Raw genomic sequence first — 4319 nt, forward strand, 5'->3', positions numbered from 1 at the left:
AAGTATATGGGGGAACCGTTCTGTACAAGCACAAAATCCTTCAAAGTGTGTCAGGATTGAGACCGAGGCCTCATCTCAAGTCTCTTAATTTCAACATTCCTATCTCCTTGACAGACTTGGGATGGACCAATCATGATTGTCTTTGCATTTGCAAAGTTGTGACGAGTAACAGTGTTGATGTTTGGTGGTTGCACTGTGGTTGAGAGGAAAGAAATTTCATCTGTGCTCTATGTTGCACATAGAGCATATTTGACGATCAAGTTGACTTGACTTGTCATGTAAGCCCACTTGAATCATAAGACATAAAGTGGACTTTTGTGGTCACATAAATGGTCCATTCATGATTCGCGTCAGTGACGTGATGTCATCAAAACATTCCCATCATATAACATTTACGAAGAATGATCATTTCATTTCTATCTCGTCTAAACCTCGCTCCAATTCAAGATTTCTTCTTTTGCTCGATATGGGTATATGTCATTCAATTTCCAGCTTCCCCGATCAGTCCATTAGCATGAACCTTTCAAGTGTTTATCTACCGGACAGGCCGCACGTTTGAAATCTTTTGAAATCACCTTCTGTGCTGTGTGTCTGCTGAGGATCCCAGGGGGTGGTGATGGTAGTGCTAAGAGGTGGTTTGGGGTTAGAAAAGAGGGGGTTGGCGGGGGTGGCGGCGAACAGCCGGCAGGCAGTACGTGAGAGGCCCCATGTCTGCACTATCGGCGGCATCAGACGGGAAAGAGGAAGGGGGTGGGGGCCGTGTGCGGCTGTTATGAGAACTGCAGTGTGTTGAAACAGGCTGCAACATCCCACTATCACATACACGCACGCACGCACGCACGCACGCACGCACACACACACACACACACACACACACACACACACACAACTGTTCACTACCACTCTCCTTTCCTCTTTTTCTCACAGTTTAAACATGCAAAAGCGATGTGGGAAACGCAAATTGAGATGGACCACAAAGGTCGAATTTTGTTCGAGTACCATCTAGACAACTATGACGCAATACACGGTGACAGTTCAGTTTTTAGTCAACATGACTGATTGTCACCACTGGAAATTCAGTGACATTATCAGAGTGCCTCCCACTGCACAGACAATGTGATATTTGATCTAATATTTCCACTATGGCCGAACGTTCTCGCTCACTGACACACAAACACACACACACTCCTTGGCAAACATCCAAAAGTGCATCGAGAGGGGGAAGAAATGCTTCCCGGGATCCCTTTAAATCCAACCAACGCTGCTCGTCAGGTCAATTGACACTGACAATGAAAATGAGAGAGGGAGGAGACAAAGCATAGAAAGATTGATGTTGCTAAGGGGCTTCGGCCGCTGATGGGGAGACAGCTGAAGCTAAATCCTTGATTCACAACACTCGCGGTCCACCTTCTCGTCGCCCTCCCCTCGCCCAGAAGGAGCAGGAAGCAGAAATCTTGACAATATGAACAGAGCTCAAGCACAACTTACATTTTGCTAGACGTCCAGACAGAGATACCGGTCGCAGGGCAGAAAGCGGAGGAGCTGGCAGAGAGGAGCATGAGCAACGTTCAAGTGTCAGAACAGCACGCCAGCAATCTGAACGCGCGTTGCGTTGTAATTCCTCCTTATTTCATCCAGCCAGACAGCGAGAGCAGCAAAATCCACATGCGTGCATTCACACACGGTCAGCCACGCATAAATAACACACCTCCCCTTAACGCGGCCCGCGCCTTCGTCATTCTCTTTGCTTCCCCTTATGGCTGCCACTTTCCGTTCTCTTCTTTTTCTTTTCTCATTATCTCTGTCTGCTCCTCCCTTCCCTTTTTCAATATCCTCTTTCTTTCTTTCTCTCAGCTGCACATGCAGTCGGCTTCTCAGTCAACACCCTCCCCCCCACCTCTCCTTTCTCTCTTTCTTTCCCCCTTCACTCTGCTCCCCTTCCTCTCATGCAGCCTTTACATCCATAACCACCACTCTCTCTCTCTCTCTCTCTCTCTCTCTCTCTCTCTCTCTCTCTCGCTCTCTCTCCAGTGTGTGCAGAGCGAGTGGCCATTATCTGAGCCACAGCGGGCACGTACGATGGAATGGAGGAGCGTGCAGTGAACAGAAACAGAAAGCGCTATGGGCTATAGTCACTAGGAAACAAGAGCACTGACTGCCGTCAGCTCCACCCAAAACACTCTCGTTGGTCACACAGAGGGCTTGACCGAACCTTCGGGTTTGTCCATTTCAACCCAGCACGAGACTGGTTTTGTCTGATTTCATGCATCGCTTTTGCCCATCGGCGGAAGCCACAGGAAAAAGCAAAATTGCATTGCTGGAGTAGGGCTCCTGCAATGGTTGTTTTCTTTCCGATTACATCCTCTCTCAGCGCGGACCACTGCGATGGACGCAGAGCGACCAAGGCTGGTTCCTCCATCTCCGCGCACTCCTCGCACGAAACCTGCAGTCGATCCCAAAGCGAAGCCGCACGAGTGGGAGTGAAGTTGTTGTCGGACTTGCTCGCACCTTCCACAAAGAATGAACGGAGAAACTGGCGAAGAGGGGGTTTTGATACGATCTTTTCGTTCTGCAACATGGGTACGGAAATCGGACGAAAGACGCCAATGTGGGATCAGAAGTACATGGCGGAAAATGGGCGAGGGAAAATCGGATGACACTTGGAGCTCAGCGAGGATGAGGAGCAGGATAAGGGCACGGAGACGGGGCGTCAGCACAAAACGGGAATTCCATGAAGAAGTTCCTCTTGCTTTGTGATGGATGACGGAACACCGAGGACGAGTCACTTTGTTATTCTCGTGACTGTCAGTGGCACAACAATTGCATTTCCAAGCGCACGAGCCTCATCGTCTTGCCCGCCAGGCCAAGATCACACCGCCTGTTGTTGGCTCCTCACCATCGTTCTACCATCGCTGTCGTTATCACTGTCGAGCGCTTCCTTTCGCCTGCTTGCTGGTTGATTGGCCTTGCGGAGTCGCTCCTCTTCTCAATAATCGCCGGGGTTCGGCGCACATCTGCAGCCAGGTGAAGGAGAAGAAAAAAAACATGGCTGCCTTCTCCAAAGCAGACCGCTGTCTGCTGCGGCGTAGTATAATTCTCTTACGTTATTGACCATTTGGAGACTTTGCCATTCTTTGACGGAAGTGACTTCCTTCCCTATTTTGTTCTCGCTTAGCCTCCCCGCTCTGTCATTTTCTACAAGCTTTCTCGGTCTGCCTCCCTCTCCGTCGACTTCACCGAGCCTTTTCTCGTTCAAGCTTACTGCAGCTTTCCCCGGTCCTGATCATTGTACATTGTCTGCCTCTCTGCTGCCACATGTATTTTTATATATACACGCAGAACAGATGAGCGTCATCCCCAAAGCGAAACGGCACAGCCTCAGCCTTCCGAGGGAAGGACAGAAGTGGAGCATAGGTCACATGACCGGAGAGGGCCAATGAGCGAGCGGGAAGGCAGCGTGCATGCAGTGGGCAGGAAGCAAATGTTGATGACATATTCTGGTTGCATCATCGGCGTCATCGTGTCACCATTACCATCCACATCTGCTACCAAGACATTTGCCTCCACGACATGGGCATCACCCACGGCACTCACACGCAAAAACTTCTTACAGACAGCTCACTCCCCCGAAGTGACGCAGCAGTTCAGATTCAACGCTCGTCTTGGATCACATGCCCGGCACACAAAGGTCCTCTTTTTAAAGCCAACACTTCATTCTGGCTGAAGGCTAACATTATCTAACGTTGACTAACGGGAGCTAAAACTGTAATAATGAAGTAACAAGACATGAGATCTCTCTCATGTCAGCATGTGTGTGTGGTCTGCTACACAACAGAGTGAAAATTGAATTTCTGACTGTGGGAGCATCATGAGTATAATAAAATAAAATATAAATTAAAAAGCATGTCAATTAAATATGAAGTTGTGCCATACTTATCAATCAACACAAATCATAAAAAAAAGAGGATGAACTCTGCCGTCACTGCCCAGTATTAATGTTACTGAAGTATCAAAATGTTCACATCATAAATGCAGAGGCGTTAAAGCCTTCGATGGAAGCAACAGCACACGTTTACAATGACCTCACCTGAAATAACCTCGTGGGCACAATGCACTTCGAACTCATTCAACATACTTGATAAAAAAAAACAGCAGTAGAAACCACACACAAAAATTGGAGTTATGTTTACTTGAAAAAGCCTCAAGTTTGTTTGTTTTTTTACTCTGAAATTTTGAGTACATTTCACAAGGGGGAATCTTGAGTAAATGTTACTTTGTATTAGCAGAGTATTACTTATATAATATACCATATATATATA

The 4319-nt window shown here is 47.7% G+C and overlaps 1 protein-coding gene across 8 annotated transcripts in view; it reads right to left on the bottom strand.

The window, feature by feature from the left end:
• tet3 (tet methylcytosine dioxygenase 3) overlaps positions 1-4319 on the bottom strand; it is a 50759-nt gene that overhangs the window by 26142 nt on the left and 20298 nt on the right. The window contains exon 1 of one of the 8 annotated variants that reach the window (XM_019885171.1): positions 1489-2506. The exons of 5 other annotated variants lie outside the window; for them this stretch is intronic. The gene's annotated coding sequence lies outside the window, so the exon portion shown is untranslated. Of the gene's footprint in view, positions 1-575; positions 844-1488; positions 2507-4319 lie in introns of those variants that run through there. 2 more of the 8 variants (XM_019885173.1, XM_019885175.1) reach the window with 2 other exon arrangements.

The sequence above is a fragment of the Hippocampus comes genome, unplaced genomic scaffold (genome assembly GCF_001891065.2).
Source record: "Hippocampus comes isolate QL1 unplaced genomic scaffold, H_comes_QL1_v1.1 scaffold45, whole genome shotgun sequence".
NCBI lineage: Eukaryota > Metazoa > Chordata > Actinopteri > Syngnathiformes > Syngnathidae > Hippocampus > Hippocampus comes.